The sequence below is a fragment of the Ambystoma mexicanum genome, chromosome 6q (assembly GCF_040938575.1).
Source record: "Ambystoma mexicanum isolate Mex_15411 chromosome 6q, UKY_AmexF1_1, whole genome shotgun sequence".
Classification (NCBI taxonomy): domain Eukaryota; kingdom Metazoa; phylum Chordata; class Amphibia; order Caudata; family Ambystomatidae; genus Ambystoma; species Ambystoma mexicanum.
The window spans coordinates 1,265,346,470-1,265,371,102 of record NC_090937.1 but is presented as its reverse complement, the minus strand read 5'-3'; the positions used below and the strand labels follow the sequence as shown (position 1 = coordinate 1,265,371,102).

General features: G+C 48.1%; 1 protein-coding gene across 1 annotated transcript in view; it reads left to right on the top strand.

The window, feature by feature from the left end:
• The window catches only part of SOD3 (superoxide dismutase 3), a 130,701-nt gene that overhangs the window by 25,570 nt on the left and 80,498 nt on the right, over positions 1-24,633 (top strand). The window contains exon 2 of the mRNA XM_069631875.1: positions 16,979-17,091. The gene's annotated coding sequence lies outside the window, so the exon portion shown is untranslated. The remainder of the gene's footprint in view (positions 1-16,978; positions 17,092-24,633) is intronic.

Here is a 24,633-nt window from a genome sequence, read left to right as displayed (position 1 = left end):
CTCCCTCTCAAGTGTGTGCGATCCATCCCCACTTCCATAACTTCATTGAAGTCACCTCCAATTACCATAAGATCCGATGTATCCCCAGAGTTTATGGGCGTAATGTCATGCATTAGCATTTCTATCAGGGCGGGGGGGGGAGTATTCCATCAGCATTGCATTGGTTTGATTCCAAAGCGTCCCTGTAATGTAAGCATATCTGCCTCCCGTATCCTGTGTCACACTTGCAAGGGTGAAGGGTAGTTTTTTGTGTATTAGTATAAGCACACTGCAGGAACCCATGGTAAAGCCAGCGTGGATCGCTAGTCTATAGTTGGTGCGTTTGAATAGGTTGCACGTGGTACCGACCAGGTGTATCTCGGTTAGGAATAATGCTTCTGGTGCATGTCTGTTTAGTAGCTGTGTGACAAGGTGTCTTTTAATCCCTCCTCCCAGCCCGTTGACATTCCATGTTAGAAACCATAGGGTTCTAACATCAGCATTACTAGGTGCCATTCAAGATGGGGTATAAAACAGTAAGCAGTATGTTGCGCAGTGCGCCTGGACGGGAGTCTGACTGTGTTGCGATGTGTAGCGCTCTTGAGGAAGACATGTGAGTTGACTTCTGGACCCTTTATCAACAAATTTAACAACTACAAAACTTTGTCCCCTTTCCCAACCCCCACCCTATACTCCACCCCAACCCGAAGTATCTGTAGCCCGAACATTGCTACCACAAAACTAACGCAGCAGCGTTAACTAACAACCCATTTATCCCAACTTCGTCCAGCCAAAAGAGTATAGCTTCTGCTGGAGTTTACTAGGGGGGTGGTATTGGTGGCCGCCAACATTAGCAGCAGCGGTTACTATAGGCGTGGCCATGGGATCTTGTTCGGCCAGCCATATTATTTATGAGCGTTTTAGTACTGTTACCGTCTGCTAGTTCCAGTTGTGAACATATCCGAGTTGACTCTTTCAGGAGGTAGCTTCTTGTTTCAGGGCATTTTGTACCAGCGGCAGCTGTTGTTATGCAGGCGTGTTGCGATTTTGACGTGCACGCGGTCTGTTTCCGGAGTCTGGGACATCCGCCCATTTCCACGCTTTCCGCGGGTCCGTGAAGTGCACAGATGTGCCTTTGTGGTAGATTTTAAGTTGGGCCGGAAAAAGTAGGACATTTTTCACATCCATAGACTGAAGTTTCCTCTTCAGGTGTTCAAAGGATTGCCTAGCCTTTTGGACCTCTCGGATATAATCCGGAAAGAAAGCAATTTTGGAGCCATTGTACGTGATTGCTCCTTTTATGCTGGCCATTTGCAGGATCGCGTCCCTGTCACGATAATTTAATAGTTTTGCGATGACTGTCCTTGGGGAGACGCCCAGCACGGGCCCTACCCGTGGGCATCCTGTGAGCTCTTTCAATTGAAAGAATTTCGAGAGGGATTTCGGCGCAAAGAGGTCCGCTAGCCACTGTTCCAGGAAGAGTTCCACGCTGGGCCCTTCTGTGTTTTCTGGGAGGCCCAGAATGCGAATATTATTGCTGTGTGATCTGTCTTCGTCCACATCCACCCGTGCCTCCAAATCCTTCAAGCGCAATAATGTTTGTGCTAGTTGTTGATACACCCCACCAAGGTGGTCCTCCACTCCAGAGATGTGTTGTTCCAGCTCAGTGGTCCGGGAAGACAGTTTCTGAAGATCATGACGGAGAAATAACACCTCTGTAGTCAGACCGTCCATCTTCTTCTCCACTGAAGCGTGGGAGCCGGCTATGGTGGCCATCACATCACTTAATGACAATGGTTCAGCTGTCAACAGAGGCTTTGCCTGCAGTTCGGGCGTTGTCACAGTGGTGGGGGTGCTGGTCGCATATTGGTCCATGGTGCTCTGTGTAATTGCATTTTTTTTAATTGTCCTTACCTATGTCTGGTGTGATAGATACTACTAAGCAAGATATTTGCAATGTTAGCGGATTCCGCGCTCCAAAGTCACGGAGAGGGAGCAGAAGAGATCAAGGCACCAGGTGCGTCCCACACCCAAACAGGCTTTGTACGACTAGGTTTTCGGAGGTAGTGTATTCACTTCGATGGTCGGTAGGCGTGCACAGTTTACCAACCTAGTGGAGGCCTGCTCTCTACTGGCCTGAGCGGGGTATCAGTCTGTCTGGCGTGGTTATTGATCACTGGCACTCCGCGTCACCTCCTATATGTATATAAAGTCTTTCATGGCATCCCAGGCCCCTATGACTTGAGGTGGTCCACTAGAGTAGTGGTAGGTGCAGCAGGTTGAGGCAGGGTAGGACCCTTCCGCCCCTTGTTTGTGCCGCGTTCGTTCAAACCTATGGTTTCACACAGGCGGACAAAAGCTTGTGGCAGGCGTTGTAGTGTTATTCAACAAGTGATAGGTGGGGAGTAGTGTTGTCGCAGGACCAGTATATGCTCATGAATGGTAGACACTGTACAGGGTTATTAGTATCCTCACAAGTCTCACAACCAGTGGAAGTAGCAGTGTTTAGGCCCTAGGGTGGTATTTGCATTTCATGGTCTCACGTAGGAAGCAGTCAGGCACGGCACGGGGAGGTTACAGGCCTGGGTGAGGTGAAGTACTTGTGATATGATATGATATGATATGGCATTTATAACGCGCCTATACACAAGTGTTTCAAGGCGCGACTTGTGTCCTGGACGGTACGGTGACTCGCCGGTGATCTTCACCGGGAGAGAGGGCTTTTTACGGCCGAGTCCCCACACGTATGCACCGGCTGACTTTTATTTTCAGATGCCGCCAAGAACTTGAGCCGCCTTTATCAGTGTTGTAGGTGTCCTTGCTGTTGTTCCGCCAGTCAGACCACGGTTGTAGCATGCCCCCGTGTCAGGAGAGCGGTCTGAGGTTCCAAGGCACTGGTTCGAGAGGGTCCGTTTGCTTCTAGTGCAGGAGAGAGGAGACATAAAATGACCCCCATCGGGGTTATTGCGTCTGGGCAGCGTATCACACTCTGGTGTGCGTGGCTCATTTCAATGGTGTGTGGTGAGCTGCAGGTAGGGCCAGGACCCCGAGGGCAAGTCAGTCCAGCCTTTTCTGCCTTCAGCTGGTGGAGCACTGCTGTGCGTGGGCCGGTCGGCCGCTCTCTAATAGTGGAGAGTATGAGTGGAATCGTGTAGACAGCTAAGCCCGTGCCAAGGGCCCCCGCTCGTGGCCCGGGACGCGCCTCCAAGCCGGCCGTCGACAAGCCACGATGCGAGACAGGCCAGCCCCAGGCGCCGCAGATGAGTGCTTCAGTAATGTTCCCAGGGCGGGGTGAGGAGGGCCACCGTGCTTGGAGATTTGGCCACGTTGCTGGTCCCTGTGTCCGCACCAGATCACCCCCTGCTGGCAAAAGCATGCACCCGCAGAGGCCTCAGCCTAGGACCATCAGTGCCGGGCTCCTCCCGCCCCTGTGAGCTTTCACCTCTGTGGGTTTGGGATGGTCTTGGATGTTCTGGATCCTCCTCTGCTCTTCTCAGAGTCGGTGGTCCTCAGCGAGGGACCGGGTCCTCAAGGACCACCGCGAACGCCCCCTCGATCGGTCGGGCCCTTAATCTGTGCCTGGGGTCAGGGGTACCCCCTCCACCATATGTCGGCGACAGCTGGGCTCACCCCCACGTCGCCACTCGCCGCAGCAGTCCCAGTGTGGATTTGCCTGCCAATCAGCGGACCGTCCTGCCTCTCCAGCCTGCATTATTCCCCTAGCTCTGGGGATTCACCACCAGGGTGTTTGTGGGTGTTATCAGCCCGATATGCCTCTCCTCCGCACTCGGTATGAATGGATGGCGGCTTCAGCGGGCCGGATCTGGAAAGCATTAGCCTCTTCATCCATCAAAAATTGTCCACAGCGGCCATTTTGCCGAGGGATTCCACCTCGGGCAGGTGCAGCGTTTGGGACAAAATAACTCTGCTAGGAGTTGTCCTCGGGCACTGAAACTCTCAGCTATTGTTCAGCAAGTAATCGTCTCTTCACAGATATGTTTTAATAGGTATTTGAGTCACCAGATCAGGCTATAATCAGGATGTTTGTTGGCGGCCGTAGGAGCTTGCCGAAATTCACGTCTTCTCTGCTTGCATGTTGGCCACGTCCCCCTTTGCGTTCTTTTGGTGTAACATGCCATCAACAACCATGGTAAAGCAAATCACAAAATAGTGAGACCAGCTAACAGGTATATTTCTAGAGTGATTTAAACTTAAACCAATGAATAGTATGGGATCCAGACAGTGACGACCTATATGTGTTGGTTAATTGGAAAGCAGATGGAGGTCATAGGACAGCAAAATATCATTTAGATACTTACTTAGCAATAAACCCCAAGCAGGGGGGGCATTACCACTTCATGTAATACCACGAGACCCATAGTTGCAGGCCTGAGCAAAGCCTGCATTACCCTGCGAGGGGCCTATTGCTTTCAGTACCCCGGCCCATAAGACCGGGCTACTTAGAGCATTTTTTTTCCTGTTCCGAAACGCTCTGGCATTTCGGAACAGAAAAAAAAAGTTCACAAAATGGCCGCCAGGGAAGTGAAAATTAAGTCTGTTTTCCCTTTCCATGGTGGCCATTGAAAATTAATGTTAAAAGGTACACAAACAAAATGGCCACCATGGAAAGGGAGAATGGACTACAAATAGTCCCTTCACCCTTTCCATGGCAGCCATTTGAAAAATATAAACAAAGAAAATAGCCACCATGCAAAGGAAGAAGGCACAACGTGTAGTCCCATCTTCCTTTCCATGATGGCCTGTCGTGGATCAGGTGCATACGTGCTTTGGACAGAAGTGTTCCCATCGCGTCCGCTCCTAAAATGGAAAAAAAAGAAGGCAAGTGGGGTTGGGAGGGCGGGGAGGGGATTCTTTGGCTTGTGAGGGGCAGGGGTCAGGAACAACACTTAACCCGATCCCCGGCGGGGGAAGATGGCAGCCTTCAGCCGTGGAAGGAGCTCAGCTGGGTTTCAGTGCGAAGATGAAGAGGTTGGGAATGTGAAAGTTGAGAGGTAATATTGGACCGGGAAGTGGTGTGATGTAGGTTTGGCATATTCGTTTTTTTCATATGTGTTTCTCCATAGACTTGAAGAACAGCAGAAGTAGAGCAGATCCAGATGTTAGTTTCTCCTGCTCTCTATGGTGACATGGACAGCCGTGAACACAGAGAAAGTTTCCTATGGTTGCAACAAAGATCTGAGGATGTTGCTGTAGCACATTTTGGAAGGAGTTACAAATTAGGTACAGTTGGTGCCAATGTGTTTTGAACTTTAATAAATAGCAGCTCAGGACTTGGGGAGATACATTTGGGGAGGATTATCTAGTACATAAGAGAGCTATGGAATTGATTAAGAGGTCATATGAAATGTTGGCCAAAAGGCAGCCCAGAGCATTATGGTTGTATTCCCTCTTAATGCTTAAGAGGTTTTGTAGGGGATCAAGGAAACTAGCAGCCATGAACACCGCAGGGAGTCAAGTGGCCAGCAAAATGGATGGGGTGAAGGTATACTAATATAATGGGTGAGATGAAGACTGCAGAGACCCAGGTTAGTTGCCCGTAGATTTATATGTAGGTGCATTTATTAATGGTTGAGCCAAGATTACATGCTTAGTGTAATTAAACTGAGAAAGAAAATTCTTATATAGGTATTGTATTCGTCATTTATATTGTGCCCTTTCCCCATTTGTATGGCCTCAATGCGCTTTGGTGTTGGGACACCCTTGGTGACAGTAGTCCATGGGCCTCATTACACGGACGGCGGTAAGGGTTAACGGTCACCGTTAATGGCAACGGTGACCGTTGACCCTTACCGCCGTACTACGAGGTCCCTTTGCGGGTTGGAGGATTTAACGCATGCTTTTTGCAGGCGTTAAAATCCAACCCGCTAAGGGACCTCGGAGCTAATTACGACACCGCAAAATTGCGGTGGCGTAATTAGCGCCTTCCCCATTTCCATAGAGCCCTATGGGGCAGAAATGGGAATGGGGAAGGGCAATGGCGGAAAGGGGATTTACCGCCCCTCCAACCTTGGAATGGGGCGGTAAATCCCCTTTCCGCCAAGGCGGTGCCGGTATTTTACCGGCATGAGCCATGGCGCTAGTAGCGCCATGGCTCACCGCCTACCGTGTAATGAGGCCCCATGTGTTAGAGATTCTAAGAGTTAATTTATAATTTATAAGATGCGTGTGTGCATTTTGCCAGGTTAAGACATAAGTGGGCTGACAAACCTCCAGTAAGCAGCCTGGAGGTCAGGCAGGTGGGCGGGTGCTGTTGATGGTTTAGGATAGAGTGCTAGTGTCCTCAATATCCTTTCCATGCACGGCGGATGTGTCCTCCAGGGTGCTCACTCTGGTCTCTGCCTCCGTGACCCTTGCGTTTACTTTCTGTAAGTCGGCCCTTATGGAGACAATATTGCTGCCTATGTCATCAAGTTTACTATTCACAACTGAAAATCCGGCCTGCAGTGCTGACATGTATGTGTCCATATTCTTTCCTGCATGGGCCTGACTCGCTGCTGGGGTATCCTGGTGGCTCAGATCAGCTTCCTCCATAGTGTGCGCATTTGTAAAGGTGTCCATGGGTCCTTTTTTATTGCCTTTCGTGCCACGTGTCAGCTCCACCCTGGGTATACAGGCAGCAAAGGAGGTCTTATGCTGTGCGCACCAGTGTGTGCCTGTGATTATATATCAAGTAGGATATAAATGGTAGCAAATGTGAGTCGTCCTATCGCTCCTTTTTCAGCCGGGACCGTGTTGTATTAAAAGCGGTTACCCGCCATAGAGCACCATTGGACTACTGCCGGAATTGCAGGTGCCCGCATAGGATTAATGTCTGGCTACGGTATCAGGGGTGTAATGTGATCCCACGCCACCCGCTCCTGTCCCGCAGTGCACACTCCCCTGCGCCGCAATCCACACAATGCATACAGCGCCCCCAGACAGGCGGGCGTGACCATGTACCTTATGCGGCTTCAGGCGCAGCAGCCTTGGTGGTGCTGGCGGGCCCGATCTTCCAGGCCACAGAGATAAGGAGTCCACAGGGGTAGTAAGAGTCACCTTTCCTTGTCAGTATTCTCAGCTGCAGTCCACTGTATTTTGCACGGCACCTCACACCCTCAGGGCCTGGTCTCACAGATTTAGTGCACAGACCTCACCGCCGCCCCAGAGCAGGCCAGCCGCTTAAGCGTACAAAACATGCAATCCGCAGCACTGTTTCACACAAGATTCGACCAGCTGCTGCAGGGGCATATCATTACTTGCCGGCTGTATTTTCTGGAATGAGAGGTCTGGGCACTCCGAAGGATATTTGATTGAGTCTGTGCGGTGCTCCTCACTCAAGCTGCCATGTTTGTCGGCACACAACCGCGCCCCCCTGAAGACTTATTTCTATTGACCTGTGTAGCTTGGAACTTGGTGAAGGGAACCCCAAGGATTGTGTTGAACTTTATTGCGTTGGACTGGAGGAAGCAAATCTTGAGACTTTTGGAGAACTGTTTTGAAATTGAGGAAGTGGAGCTGAAGAAGGAGCTAAGAGCTGGAAGAAGCTCAGAACTTTATGTTGATCACTATTTCTTTGATTATTGAAATCCCTACATGTTGTTTAGCTTTAGTTGTGCGGGCAAGGATAGGTTTTGGACACATACAGACTTTCATGTTGAACCTTTTGACTCAGAATTTCCTTAGTTTTGTTCAGGTGGAGAAATCCCACCATAGCATTGGGCAAGTTAGGCCTCCTACCATCCTGACATTTACTTTAATAAATCAGATTGTTTTGAACTTTGAATCTGTTGTTTGTCTTGCTTCATGGTGCCTTCAAAGTGGACATTGTCTTAATGCATCTTCGGTAGAATGTAAAATGTTACTGTAGTAGGATTCAGTTTGTTGAGGAATCGGTTCTCTTCTTCCTCTAGCCAACCTTCCCTATTATCATGTTGTGTTAAACTGGAAATCTCTTCTTGTATTCTTGTAACCTAGTTGTTTGATCTACATCTAATGGTTTATAGTGTTCTAGGTTACCCAATAGTTTCATTGATTCTATTATGTATTCTGTTCTCTCCCACAGGACAATCCCAACCCCTTGTCTGCTGGTTTTATTAGGAACTCCGTGTGATTGTCTAGTGATTTTATTGCATGCTTCTCCTTCAGTAATCAAACGTCAAAGTTAATAGACGATGGGGGTGGCATGCAGGTGGATGGAGGCTTTAGCTTGTTGTGTTATTATTGCCCCATCTTCATCCTCATCTCCTTTGTCTCTCTCTAAAAAATACTTCAACTTGAGTACTCTAAAATGAAAACGCTGCAGTTCCTTTTCCATCTATAAATTGTCTGCTGTTGCAGTGGGTACATAACTCAAACCTTTATTTAGAACCTTGATTTCTTCTATGGACAATTTATGTTTTGTTAAGTAAAAATTGGAGTTACCAGTCAGGTTCCGGTCTGTTGCTCCATTGCCTCATGCAGACCCTGCATTTCTTGTACACCTCCTACTCTGGACTTAAGATGAATAAGCGACTTTGACATTAAATGATGTAAATTATGAGTAAATTGAGTCCAATATATAAAAAGATATATATTTGTACAGACTGCACCATGAAAAGCAATCATGCAGTCTAAAAGAAAAGGAATGCGCTCCCCTGAGATAAAAAGGTTGGCAGTGAACTTGAGAATACAAACACGGCATAAGTAAGATGCCAGAGTTGAATCTCCTTGTTGATTATATTATGGTGTGTTTTTATAATAGAATGAACCAAATCACTGTGGACTAACAGAGAGATAAAATCTCGGAAAATATCTAATCAGCTCCAGTCCTGATGAAGGCTTAGACGATAATGAGCAAGAGACCGCTCTGGATGGGCGAATCTCTATAAAAATGGAATGAACTGGGATATTAGGCAATAACAATCCCGAAAGGAAATTGTAGTGAATCCTGTGTTCTCTTAAGAGCCTGAGCAATGTGAGACTGGTTAGAAGCTCAAAGGGTCTCAAATGAGAAAACACACCTCACTGAAGTGGTTCTTAAGACTGAACGATATCAAGAGAAGGTCTGCATTCCCCTTGTGATTTTGTAGGGCCGTGAATAAGGGCCTGTCTGTGCCTGGAAGGGCCACAGGCCACGACTCGTTGCTCTCCAAGCTTCTGTACCTCCATGCTGCCCCTTGAAAGCCCACCATCCACGGCAACTCTCTGCCCCCTACACCATCCTCCCCACTGAGTTGCTGCTCTCATATCTTCACGTGCCTGCGTCATATCTGCCATTAATTGCTTGCGGACATATCAAGAAGAACCTAGCATCGTCAAAACTTGCCCTTAACGTTAGTACGCCCGTATGTCAACAGCAGCAACTACCTACCACGACATAAATTGAGCAATGACCGAATGATCATCACGTTAGCTGCACCCTGCCATATGCCAATATTAATTTGAGTGCAAACTACACCCATGTGCCAATGTTGTTGATGTTGCACTCTGCCTAAGGGCCAGTCCAAATTGATGTTGTACCCCATTTAAATTCTAGTATCCTCTGACTGCTTAACGTGCCTATGTACCTGCCTCTGAGCCCTTCCTACATGCCAGCATTAAGTGATGTTGTACTAAGGGATTATTGTACTGATGGTGCGCCTTGCTTAAGGGATAGACCAAACCAATGTTGTACCCTATCTAAATGGCTAGTCTCCATTGATCACTCAACATTGCATGTCTAACACTATCATTTTGTCTATGAACCATGCCCACGTGCCAACATTAAGTGATTGTTGCGCCCCGATAGATGCCAAAGCCAACTGATTGTTGAACCCTGCCACTACTGTGTGACTGTTACACCCTACCGGCCTGCAGTATTATAAGATTGCCTCAGACATGGCCCACCCACCACCCAATCCTAAAGTAATTACTCCCACACTCTTCCTGCCCCCTCTTATCTACCCCCAGGCAAAGCGCTACACCCCAAATATTCCGACAACCTCACTCAACAAAGCACACATCGCCTTCCAGAGGAACAGCAGAGCCCCAAGCGCATCCCACATGCCCTAGGCCCACCGCTATCAGGAACCTTACCACCGGTCTGCGCACAGAACAACAATACTCTGCAAATAAACACAGAACGGGCACACCTCCCCCCTATATAACCCCAACCGCACCTCCATCACCTCCAACCCCACCAACCAAAAACACCAACTCACACATCCCACTTCTCAACCAGCAATGCTAAAACCTAACACCTCACCCATCCCCATCCCGATCCAACATGCGCTCCTAAACGTACGCTCACTCCCTGCACACGCATCAGAAATCCGGGCCCTCCTCACTAACCTAGATCTCAACACTCTAGCTATTACTAAATCCTGGCTACATGACGCAGCAGGACCAGCTATTTCTATAGCCCTCCCACCAGGGCACTCTCTACTCCGGCAGGACAGAGATCTAACCAAAGGAAGCAGGGTGGCCCTTATCCTTAAAGACTCCCTATCGATAAGACAGACTATCTCCTCAATAGGAGGTAACGTAGATGCCCTCACCGTGAAACTCACCCTCACGCCCAATTGCACGATTACCATCCACGTCGTCTACCGGCTGCCCGGCCCTCTACTTGACTTCCAGGACAACCTCCTCCACCTATTAGGCAACAACCTCAAAAACTCCACCAAATCCCTAATACTGGTGGACCTCAACCTCGGCCTCAATGACCCAAAAGGCAAACAGGCTAAATCCCTTGCCAAAGCACTTCAGGAGCTAGGTTTCAAACAAAGAATCTCCAGCCCCACGCATTCCAAAGGTCGCACCCTTGACTGGGTTGCCGACCATAACATCATCTCGAACACCCCCTGTCCCTGGACGGACCACCACCTGATCCACTTCTCTATTCCCGCTATGCCAAAGACCAACTCACTAACCACACCAGTGTCCCCGCCCCCTGCCCTTGCGAGAAGCACACGTAAACAAACCTAAAGCAGTATTACTACACTCTTGGAAGTATATGCCCTTAAACCACCGTTCTCCAAAGATCCCACCGCCTTGGCCGAACTATACAATCTAACCATCAAAGAGGCAATTGAAACGATTGCCCCGTCCTGGAAAAAAAGAAAGCTAAAAGGAAAATCCACTCCAACTCCTGGTTCACAAATTAACTCAAAAAATGACGCTCCCTCAAACGGGCAGCACTCAAAAAATGGCACTTGAACCCCTAGGATGCCACGCTACTAGCATACAAGGAACTTGCTGCCCAGTACAAAAAAGACATTACAGCAGCAAAAATAACCTCCTATAACACCACGATTTCCAACGCCAAATCTGAATCGAAGGAGCTATTTTCCAATTTTAAGGAACTAGCCACCCCTAACACCCATACCATGACACCGTATACGAATATCCAGGCAGCCATGCTCAAAAAGATTGAACTCCTACAGACAAAAATCAAATCCCACTTCGAAGCCTTGCCCAAAACTGAACTGTTCATTCCACCATCAAAGAACCCAACAGCCACGCACAAAAAAACGTTCTTCACATTCAAAGAGGTGTATGAAATAGAAGTACTGGGGTCATGGAAAGTATAAAACCCTCAAACTTCAAAGGTGATGCCTGCCCACCCAATCTCATCAAAGATTGCCCAGAAACACGAACACCTTTCTTGAAAGCATTCATTAATGCTTCCTTAGCCTCAAGCACAGTCCCCTCTTGCCTCAAAGAATCCTCAGTTCTCTCCCTGCTGAAGAAACTGCCACTAGACCCACAGTCCCCAAACAACTACAGACCTATCACCATCGTGCCCTTTCTGTTAAAAATACTGGACAAAGTGTCATCAAACCAAATCCAACTCTTCCTAGAAGCCATCAACATCCTAGATAAGAGGCAATCTGGTTTCGGTCACGTCCGCGGAACGGAAACCGCACTGCTAGATCTAAAAAATCAACTGGGGGAAATAATGGATGAAGGAAAGCCTGCGCGCCTCCTTCTCGACTTGTCTACAGCGTTTGATCTGGTAGAGCACCCGACACTCAGTAAACAACTGATCAATTCCACCCAATACTCCCAAAAAGCCATGGCCTGGATTACCTCATTCCTTGAAGGAAGAGCCATGAAGGTATTCTCAGAGCAAGCCTGCGCAGCTCCCACCACCATAAACTGCGGAGCCCCACAGGGTTCCTGCACCTCCCCAACACTGTATAACCTCTTTAGCCTACCCCTCTTCAACAATCTGGACAACCTCAGCATAGCATACACAAACAATACCGACGATACCCAAGTCCTCCTTCCCCTAACAGGATCGTACAAAACAGACGCACAATCACTCATTAAAATCTACGCCACCATCCAAACCTCGATGGCAACAAACAAACTATGCCTCAATGGGGATAAAACTGAGCTCCTCTTAGTAAGCCCCAAGGAAATCCTAAATACACTTGACAAGCAATATAATTCCTTTTCTATTGACGATTCTTTAATCCCAGTCTCAACATCAGTCAAAACCATTGGGGTTTACATTGACTCCACGCTCTCAATGACACGCCAAGTCAGTGCCATTGCGTTCTCTGCCTCTCTCACAACCAAAATAATAAATTCGGTCAAACCATTCCTATCAAAGACAAATTGCCTCTCCATAGCCAGAGCCACCATAGGAGCCAAACTAGACTACTGTAACGTTCAGTTTGCCGGCACCTCATCAAAAAATTGCACCGCCTTCAAGTTATTCAGAATAACACACTAAGGGCTGCCCTCAGCATTCCCAAATGAGAGCACATCACCAACACCAGGCAAAAATCCCATTGGCTTCCAGTCAAAGAAAGAATACTATTCAAAGCCATGTCCATCACCCACAAATGCCTATCTCTCACAGCCCCCCCAGATCTATCAGAAAGAATAACCAAAGTTACCTCCTCTAGACTCATCAGGACACACCACTCCAACCATCTTAAAGTCCCCACCATCAAAATAGCCAAAGCAGGAGGTGCTAGCTTCACATTCCTTACCCCTAAGCAATGGAACACCCTCCCCACCACCTTGCGAAACGAAACATCCTATTCAACATTCAGGAAAACACTTAACACCAAATTCTTCAGATAAACTCCCCAGTACCCTCCCCCCCACCCTCTCTCCTGACACACACTTTGCCTAGCTGCCGCCCATGACCTCCACTGTTTTTTTCTGTAACTGCTCACCTGTCTGTCAAATGTACAAATGTAACCAAGAACCACAGATGGGTGCATACGTTTCCTCTTTCTCTATGTAACTAAGCAAATACTGCTGTAACAGTGCCACGATGCCCCAGGGCCGCTTGTGCGCTTTAGAAATTCAAATAAATAAGTGTACAAACATGCATCCAAAATATTTTATATGTACTGTATTTTGCAGATAAGGCACTTTAACTAACCCCATTGCACATCTTTGCACTTACAAGACATACATTAATATAAGTTACACTTTTTTAGATGAGTTGACAGAGGTGACCTATATATCATAAATAAAATGTATTTATTTTTATATTGGTATAAAGAATCGGAGGTCCATGTGCAGGGATTAGAAGTCTGGGCTGCTACATTATTCGCAAGATGTTCCTCTGAAATAAGTGAAGAGAGGAGGAGGGGTTAGTGTGTGTTGCTTATTGTGTGTTGATACTACTTATCCCTGCTTCGCCACAGACTCCTCAAAAACAGAAAATAAAAGGATAGCCCTGTTTGTTAACTCCATGCTGTTTAAGCCAGTTGTCACCCATCCAACGACTCATGGCCCCCAAGACCCCTGAAAGCATGATGACACCTCAGATTGGGAAAGATCGAGCTGAACAATAATCTGTGTCGTCGACAAACGAGTAGCAATGGAAGCTTTGGGAGTGGATAAGATGAACACGCGGCTGCATATAAACATTAGGAGACAATATGTATCCCTGGGGTACCCCACAAGAGAGAGAGCGGGATGATGAGCAAAAGGGAGGGAGAGATAGAGACTGTGACCTATTGGTTATAAAAGAAGCAAACCAAGTTAGTACTGAGCCAGACAGCCCTGCTGGGGCCAGGCAGTGTAACAGGAGGGAGTGGTTGACCATGTCGAAGGCAGCTGACAGATCGAATAAAATCACTGCTCCTGCGCCCGTCCCACCTCCTGATCAACTAGCTGGGACAGATCATCCATCACTGACACCAAAACACACCCTGTGCCCCGGCCGGCCCGTAAACCTGACTGAAAGGGATCAAGGTAGTAGGTAGTCTCCAGAAAAGAGCTGAGAAGAAGCGAGATCAAAGACTTACAAGAAGTTTCATAAGAAAGGGGAGAAGTGAGATTGGATGAAAGATAGTGGGGTAGAGTGCAGGCTTTTTTAGGAGAGGGCTAACAAGCGCCTGTTTCAATTCAACTGGAATGACACGAGCGGATCACCCAAGTGACGATCTGTGGCATGATATCCTTAAACACGCCCAAAGGAACAGGGTCAAGAGGCGGATGCCAATCTAAAACCACTGTTGGAAGTTAGTTTTGCCTTAGAAGTAAACACAGGGAAGAAAGACCAAGAATGGGAAGAGATGGTCACCTGATTAGTCAGAATTGAACAATCACCACTTGAGCTCGAAGACCAAATAGTGTTACGAATGTCTTCAATCTTAGTAATGAAAACATCTGACAAGGAATTACAGAACAATTGAGATGGAACTGCCAGTGCTATAGGGGCAGATTTAGAAGAGAGACTGCACCAAAGAAAAACGTTCTTTGGATTGGTTCAGGGCGATGTCAACCTTCTTAGTGTAAAAGGTACATCTGGCTGTATAAATAGCCTGATGGTATTGCTTATAAAATTGACCCAGCCATACTATCACCTTGCCCATAGGCGGAGCACCACTTGTGTTTCACTTGCCTCCTTTTAAGATGAAAAGCCCCCAGATCATCCATAAACCATGGTTCTGAGGGTTTTTTATGGGATCTAACGGCTTTCAATGGGGCAACGATATCAGCCGTTGACCTAAATACCTGTGACAGAAATGAGATCCACCCAGTGTGCATTGGAGCACTTATCTTACACAAATGTGGCAAAGGTTTACTTGGTGCCAACTCCGCTTAAGAACAACATGAGATTGAGGAACAGCAAAGGTCACTTTTGATTATGTTAGGAATGGCACCACTAAATGATCAGACCATAGAATCTGAAAGGCAGGTGCAACTAAAATGAGCGAGTCAAGTGAACAAATAAGGTCCAAGATATTACCCAATTGGTGGGTGGGTTCAACAGCATGCTGTTTCAGACCCGATCCATCATGACTTCAAAAAATTGAACAGCTGCTGGAGAAGAAGGGGCGTTAAACTTAAGGCTAAAATCGCCCTAATAAATCAAATTAGAGAATTTGTCATGAAGGCGATATACTATAAGCATGTGCAGGGTAAACGAGGCTGACATGGAAAAATAAAATAAAGAAACCCTGCATTTTAATATTATGAGCCAAAGGAATTGATGAAATTGAGAAATGTGATTTAAAATTAACTGCAACCCCTTCACCTGGATGGACAGAACTACGATCCAGATGTAAGATGTCATAGCTGTCCAAGAGGGCTTGCACCATCGACAGGCCAGAGGAGTCTCTGAACCACGTCTCATTCACGCAGAGAACCTCAAAGTCATTGGGTCAGATAATAGATCATATCAGGAGGTTGCAGGAGTGACCAAGGAGCGAGCGTTAATCAAACCATAATTATATATACCATTGTTAGAAACGCTCGCACAAACAAGCTGTTTAAAGACAGTAGGATACACTGTTATTATATCCTCTGTTGGGTCTTATCACTTTCTTTAAGATCCTTAATCACATTTGTTTTTTTGGATATTTTACAGAATTGAAATGTCTTGCGAAGGATGATTGAATACTCTGCATTTTGAGATTTCATAGCCCTTCATATCATAGCGAATTTACTTTTCACAGTGCCTGCGCTACATACAATGACAGTATGTCCTGAATGGACAGTGGATCTTGTAAAATTACATTAGTAAAATCAAATGTAGCATAATGCTTGAGTCACAGCATTTCTCCTAAATGTTTATACAGAAAAGAAACAGACACAATTTATTATACTAGTTACATTTCTATCCATAAGTACAGTAAAACTATTACCTTACTGTGTACTTCGTTGAATGAAATAAGTGAAAACTGAAGGTGTACAAGGTGTGGTCTCTTGCAAGCTCACGTATGTTCTAAGACCTAGACTACTGCTTCTAGGACCTTAATTTGGAGTCTGAAACAGCAATTCAAACAGTTGGAGAACACACTTCTTTACAGACTATTGCGATTTGTCTTCGAACTATCTTAAAATTGATAAATTGATTCCCACATATTTTACTAATTTCTCTGTCCTTCTAAAAGGATTATTTGGTACTTTTCAAAAACCCCCTGTTTTTTTTGCTATGTTATGATGTTATACTCCACCAAATTACAACTGTAGTAGATGAGTGCCTAGGGTTTTCTGTGGTGTTGGGTAGTGCGTCCCTCTCGAGGTCCGCTGTCCATGGTCTGCTGGAGGAGAGAACATGAGCAAGGGAAAGGTAAAAGGATGGAAAAGTGGGAAATAGATGCAACAAACACAGAGCGTGAGGGAGAGATGCAGCAGGGGAAGGATGTTTTGTGATAGCATGGGTGTATGTCAATCCTGTTAGGGGGGATAACAGTTTTGAAAACAGGCTGAGGTCGTTATGTCCTAAAGAGTTTTGATAATTAAGTTATGTTTCAAAGGCAGTTTGGGAGAATTGTAAGTTAGTACACAAAGTAATGTTAGATGCACGAGCGGCAATCCTGAAAGTTTGGCAGTTTATTTGCACGGGCATCTCTTTGTAATCCAGATTAAACGCCAGAATGTTAATTTTGCGAGTGTGAAGCCTGAGCAAAGAGTGGCATAGTCAAGAATAGGTTGTGTATATAAGTGAACTTTGTTGATAGCAGAATGGTAAGGGATAGATTTAGCATTTTATACTTTTGTGTTGAATATTCATTTGAATTCCATTTTAATTGACTTTTCATCCATTTTCTAATTTTAGGGACGTTTGACTCAGTTCAAGGTTGGTTTAAGGGAACTCCAAAGCTTGAGACCTTGGACCTCCGTGGATCTGCTTAAATATTTTAACTGCTTAGGTGACAGTTTACGGATAAGGTGAGTGTTTGATGATCTGAGACTTCAGACAGAAGTGTACTTGTGGCCAAATTCCACAGATACACAATTATGCATTGTTTGTGCATGGTGCAAGTTTATTTGTCAATGCAAAATTTGGCTGCTTTAAGAGTCTTTGTAACTTCTAATGAGCTTCTTACATCCTCTTAAACTAAGCTATCTATGCCCCAAAAAGGGATTGTGTCAGGTATACTTGCAAATTGCTTTGAAGTATTTGATATAACGTATGACAAATTGAAAGATTGTAACTCTGGCCCTTACAAACTGCATTTATCTGAAGAATTAGTCCTAGTTTAGAGACGGAGGACTGCTTTGTGTCACCCTTCACCCCTCCCCCAATTGCTGGAAACCTCAGTAGAAGTGTTTACTAAAGTCCCTGGCAGCAGGATCCTCATTCAATATTATCACTGATCCTCAACGATTGATGAAAGAGCAAGCAGAATAGAGTGTAATCTGGTACCCAGTATGGTATGTATATGAAATTCTGTCCATCTTCATGAAGTACGGTCTAACTCAAATTGTTTCTAGTGTTGCGACCTAAAATTGCCATTTAACGTTGTCAAATATTTTCTTCTTGTCTTAAGATAATTGGATAACTTTTTTCATTTTTCATCATATCTACAGATAGATTATTTTATGATATTTCCAAATGTTTCTCTGCCCGACACAAATTTAGCTTCATATAGTGTAACGCTCACCTGATTCCCGTAGAGGCGCCGGTCTTGACTGGGCGTATACCGTATCTTCAAAGGTGATGTGTAACACACGGCTGGCTCTTTGGGCTGGACCTCTGTGCACTGTATGTCTGACTCGAAGGGTAAGCTGTCTTGGGTAAGTGAACGCCGTGCTCTCCATCTGCCTCGGGGCAGGGTGCTGTAACCAGTTTCTTCACTGGATAAGGGGAGCAGGCCTCTTGACTTCAGAGGACTGCTGTCCGTCGTTTACTGCACGAACGGTAAGTTTCGAGTAATTCTAATGTCTTTAAAAGTCTTTAGTAATGATGTCTCTTGTTTTGCAGGGTTCCGGCGATGGCGGATGACGGGCTGAAGTGAGTTGAAGATGGAGCCCGTGTGATGAATAGAAGCGCCTAGAAGCACGTAAGTAAGCGCTTGTTGCCTGCTTCACGATGCGCTCTAACTGTCTTTTTATTTTGCAGGTACAAGTTCGGAGCGGCTGCAGGGTGCCGGAATACCCACTGGGTTAGATGTGGAAAGGAGTAATGGCACGTGAGTATTAAAGTTCCCCAATGTCTTTAAACGCACCTTGTTTTGTCTTTCAGATGCGGGATGCAGCGCCGAAGGCCTCCGGAAGAGTTGGTAAGCTTTTGTCTTTCAGATGCCGGAATGCAGTGCGAAGACCTCCGGAGCGCACGAAGAGTAGGTAAGCCTTTGTCTTTCAGATGCCGGAATGCAGCGCGAGGCGTTGGTGACAGCCGATGGACCAGGTAAGTGAAGCGCTGTCACTGAAGACCGTAATGCTAACCTGTTCTTTCTTGTCTTTATAGGTGTTGCTGAAGACTGGATTCAGGATGGTAAGCCTTTTTCCTTAGGCCCAGGATCAGATGCAGAAGACACAATGAGCGTTCTGCTGCAGAGGGTGCAGAATAACGCAAAGCAAGATTCATCCATCGGGTGTGGTTTAAATAGCCTCCTGTAGTGCTTAGGTGTCTCCTTCCACAGCCACGCCTAGGTAAGAAAAGAGTCCCTGCTTTCCAGAAGAGTTCCAGTGTTCTGAACCTAGGGAGTGGCTCCTGCCCCACCCAACAGGAAAAGTAGTTCCAAACAGAAGAGGATCAGAGGCTCAACTGGCAGGCAAGTAAGCAGCATGGTCTGCTGCAGGTAAGTCCACCCAAGCATTATGAGCCCGGCGCTTCCAGCGCTGGGACTGGGCATATTTATGAGCCTGGTGCCACTGGCGCCAGGACTGGGTCCAAAAGGTCCCAATTGGGACTGGTTGGCACTCGGAACCTGGGTTATGGATCTGCTTCCAAGAGAGTTGGGAAAACCCTGACCTTTTGGAAGCAGAGATCATGACAGTACCCCCCCTCAAGGCCCCTCCCAAACCGGGCTTCTCCGGGGGTTTTGGCTTGTCAGGAAATGTTCGGTGAAATCTTTTGATTAGGCGAGGAGCGTGGACATATTCAGCAGGTTCCCAGGATCTCTCTTGGGGGCCGTAGCCTTTCCAGTCAATTAGGTAAAATAGTTTAGATTTGGAGATCTTGGAGTCCAGAATGCTTTTGGCCCTCATTACGACCCTGGCGCAAAGCGAAAAACGATGGCGGTAAACGATTACCGCCATCGTCTTCCGCTCGGGCCGATTACGACCCGTGACCGTAAACTACGATGTCACTAGCGGCATCGTAGCTAACGCTGCCGCTGACTGCGCCAAGGGCGCGCGCACGCGAACATCCACACCGTACTTAGCGCCATGGCGGAAAGGTGCGGGAATGCCGACCCAAGCGGACATGCCCCTAACGCCATCACCCAGGCCGTTAAGTACCTTACCGCCATGGTGCAAATTACGCCATCGCGAACCAACCGTAAAGGGCCATGTAAAGTGAATGCAGCTGCCACAGGTGCACAGAAACAGCAAAGGTGAAGGCAATACAGACACAGGAAGTACAAAAAGAGCACACCCCACCCCTTCCCACACCCAGTCACACTCCACAATGATACCAATAGGACTAGCAATGTTGGGGCTGGAGGACCTGATAGCAATGCGAGTGCTACAACAGCAACTACAACAACCACAACTACAACAACAACAACAACAACAACAACAACAACAACAACAACAGGCTGCACAGAGGAGACGCAGGAGGAGAAGGAGGGCAAGGCAGGCCCAGCAAGCCCCACCAGCACAGCCAGTGCCACCACGCAGGCAGCCCCCAATCCCACGCATCAGACCCAGCCCATTCAACCTCACCGCTGAGCAGATCCACACCCTGTACCGACTGGACCGGGACACCATCACCACCATTGTGGACATGATACACAACGACATCGTCAGCATGATTGATACACCCACTGCCACCCCCCCCCTACTGAAGGTAGTGTCCGTGCTCCACTTCCTGGCCACAGGCACCTACCAGCACACAGTGGGGCACTTGCATGGCATATCACAACCATTATTCTCGCGTACACTGATGCAAGTGCTCGATGCCCTCCTCAAGCACACAGATGACCACATCTCATTACCACGGTCTGCCCAGGAGATGGCCAACACCAAAGTGGGTTTCCATGCACTGGCCGGCATACCTGGTTGCATTGGTGCCATTGACTGCACCCATGTTGAATTGGTGGTCCCACATGCCATGGAGGTACCGTACCGCAACCGTAAACATTTCCACTCAATCAACGTGCAAATGGTCTGTGACTCCAACAGGATCATCACACATTGTTGTGCCAGATTCCCCGGATCAACCCATGATTCTATGGTCCTTCGGAACTCAACAATACCACGCTACATGGAGCGACATGCAGGCCCAAGATCCTACCTACTCGGTGAGTCTAATGACATGAGCATGGAAATGCAAAGTGGGTGTTGAATGACGTACCAATGCATATTACATCTGGCAGTTACAGGGGGGTGGGTGCAACTAGCAGTAGCCAGATCATTCCCTGTGGCAGCACTGACGTCAACAGAGAAGTGTACACATCATGCCTGACCTAATCATCCCAACATGTGAATGAAAGTGCATCCCAAAAACGACACAACCATTTGCAAGTGCATTGTGCAAATTGTGGCCGCATTGACCCTAACGAATAACACCAACATGCACGTCACCATGCACCAACTACTGAAAGGCCTGTCCCCCACAACTGCGCACAAAGGAGGCACATGACAGACAGGGACATCAATGCACCACTACAAGACCCACAAACTGTCCCCATTGACACCAGTAATGCTCACTGGGGTCATAATGAGCCAGACATCGATGTTGCTATCATGTGAGCTTCAAGCTCACAGGACACGTGCAAGGTCACATGAATGACGGCCTGAACGGACACAGTGGATGGCCACTCACAAGGCAATCGTCCCCCCTGCATTGTGTTTTAGCACGCAAAACAGTACATGAGAGCCATAAACACATACTGGTTGCACAGTGTAAATCCATAACCACAACTCCAATTGGTGCACAGTAACAGTCAGAATCAAGGCATGGTTGTGCGTCATGTTCACATATCAATCTCGTTCCTGACACATTCTTTTCTCACATTTTACAGGTGATGCGGGCTATCCCCTGAAGAGGTGGCTCCTCACACCAGTCCGGAACCCATCGAACCAGCATGAGGAGGACTACAACCATAACCATGCACGTACCCGTGTGGTGATAGAGCATGCTTTTGGCCTACTGAAGGCACGTTTCCGCTGCCTCAGCAGGTCTGGCGGGGCACTCCTGTACCGCCATGAGAAGGTTGCAAAGATCGTCATGGCATGTGTCATGCTACACAATATGTGCATCAGACGAAACGTGCCTCTGCCCCCTGACGCAGAACCACAACCACCTGATGATGGGGATGATGATGATGGGGATGGGGCAGCACCTCAGGGAGGCAGCAATGCACAGGAGGGCCATATTATGCGTCAGAATGTCATTGACCGATACTTCTAGCACACACAGCGAGTGTGTGACATATGGATGGCACTTGGGGCACTGTGTGTGTCTGGTATGTCAACACTGTGGACTGTAACAATAAAGCACACATACGCAATGAGCAATGTCCACACTTTTAGTTTGTGAGAAAAGAAAAAGTGTATTGTACTACTGAATAGGCATAACAGTACCCCTCCCCCTCCCCCCTGAACACTCCAACACACCCAATACCCCCTCCCTCTCCCCCCTGAACACTCCAACACACCCAATACCCCCCTCCCCCTCCCCCCTGAACACTCCAACCCACCCAATACCCCCCTCCCCCCTGAACACCCTGCAAACATGTGACAGTGCCCGTGGTGAAGTGAGTATAGTTCAGCACACTATTGACTGCCCCCTCTCCCGGAACCTGGGGCCCCCCTGCCTGTGCTCCTCAGGGTCCTGGATGACCTGCGGACGGGAGAGGCTTGTGCTGAACTTGCAGCCGAGGATGTACCGGGCTGCTCAGTACGGCATGTGTCCAGAATTGTCTGAGTGAGCTGGCTCATCATCTGCCGCCCTGCAGCAAGTTCGGTGCAAATGTCCCTGCTGGCAGTCTGGATGGCAGCCCTGATGCCATCAGCACTCCTCTCCATGGCTGCACTGGTACTTACACATTCTGCTACATGCTGCGTGAGGAGTGTGCCCAGTGCTTCCTGCCTGTTGGCAATCTGCTCCAGCGACAGCTGGAATTCTGGCCCAATGGGGGGTGCCAATGGGGGACCAATGGGACTACTCCCATCTTCCACAACTCCCACTGGGCTTGGAGTTGCTGGCCATGAATTAGCTGGCGATGGGCCCAGGGTGTCATCTCCATGATGGCTGATTGGGGATAGGTGTGGTGAGTGCAGTTGTGTGTTGTGGTGAAGTCCGGTGTCATCCTCCACATCACTGTCGGAGCAGGCAGCGATGGCTGCAGTCTCTCCAACAGTACTGCTCCCTGCTGACGCATTGCCCTCAGTGGGCAACAGTGGGTGTGGTTGGGCTGCAGGTGCTGTCACGACCCCTTCCTCGGGGGACTTTGCTGCCCTGGGCTCTTCAGCCTGGCGTGGATTCTGCCTGGGTCCAGCAGAGGTGGATGCATGGTTCCCCTCTCCCACTTTCCTGGCCTTCTTGGCTGGGGTGCTGGTGCTGTCGTCCCTGCCAGTGTCCGATTGCGAGCCTGTGGTGGAGCAGAGGAGGGTGACTGTTATTGATGGTTCAGCCGACATTGAGCAGGCATTGTGAAGAGTGAAATGGATAGATGGTGGAGTTAGTAGCCCGTGACATACAGGTTGCCTCCCTTTAGGTTCGGTTTTGCATGCAGGTGTGTGTCTGCCTACTGTACAGTGTACATGCTGCATGTGCGCAGGGTGTGGCTCATCTGCTGATGTGTTGCGTCTGCCACATTGTGATTGTCACGTGCAAGTGTATCAGGGTGTCTTGCAAGGCTGGATATGAGGCACCTACCTGTGTCTCCAGATCTCGGGGCCCCTCTCTCCATCTCGCCGACACCTTCGATGCACTCAATGCCAATCAGAGAGGCACATGTCTCCTCCCATGGCTGCATCTTCAGTGGGGAGTCTGCTCCCCCGCCAGTTCCCAGGGCCAGGTTACGGTTGGCAGACATAATGCCCCGGACCCTGATCCGCAGGTCGTCCCATCTCTTGCGGCACTGTTTGGAGGTGCGTGGGGTGGTTCCAACAGCACTGACACGTTGTGCCACAAGTTCCCACACCTCCTTTTTGCGGCCTATGGCTGTTCGGGTCATCTCATTGGAGAAGACAACATCAGCCTTCTCCTGGAGCGTGTCTGCAAGCATTTGCAGTTCCTCTCGACTGAAGCGCTCCTGCCACTGCCTGTCACATGCCTTCTTGACAACTTTAGGCATGGTTGGCTGTGGAAATGGGTGGGTTATGGGAATGTCAGGGTTTGAGGGTTGGTTGTGGTGTGGTTGGGTAGGATGGCAATGGATTGTGTTTTTTAAGATGGCCGCTGTGCTGTTTCCCGTTCCACCGCGATTACGCTATTTCCGGTTCCGCCTAATTGCGGTCACCGCTGATTACGGTGACCGCTGACTACGGTCGGCGCAATGATGGGTGGCGGTAGGTCACCCTGCGCTGTTAACGAGGGCGGTAAGGGCTGTTTACGGCATGGCGTAGTTTACGTTACCGCCATGGCGTAATGCTCGTGCGCGATGGGTCGTAATGTGGCGCTCTTATCGCCATCGGACCATGGCGTTAACGCTCATTACGCCATGGCGGTAATTTCAATCACTTACCGCCTGAGTCGAGTTCTCCATCAACTAGGATGGGTTTTAGAGATTTAGTTAGTCGGGTTTGAGGTTGCACAGGTTTTAATAGAGAGACGTGGAAGACCGGATGTATCTTCATGTGCGGGGGCAAGTCCAACTTGACCGCTACTGGGTTTACTATGGTAGTGATGGAATAGGGACCAAGGTATCTTGGGTTGAATGTGGGTGGCCCTTTTAGAGGTAGATATTTGGTGGATAACCAGACTTGATCCCCTACTTGATATTGAGGGGCTTCCTTCCGATGTTGATCTGCTCCTTTCTTGTATTGTTCTTTAGCCCTTTGAAGGTGAGAAACAGCTTCCTTAAAGGCTTGGGTGATTGTAGAATGCAGGTAGTCTACTGCTGGCGTTTCAAGATCTTGGAGGGGATCCAACTCCGAGGTTCGAGGGTGACTGCCGTATAAAAGAAAAAACGGGGTTTTCCCAGTTCCCGAATGGACAGAGTTATTGTAGGCATATTCGGCTATCCAAAGGATGTCTTTCCAAGTTTTTTCAGTTTGTTGCAGCATGCAGCGTGAATACTGTTCCAGAGTTTGATTGGTCCTCTCGGTTTGTCCGTCGGTCTGAGGGTGGTGACTGGTCGATAGTCTCACATC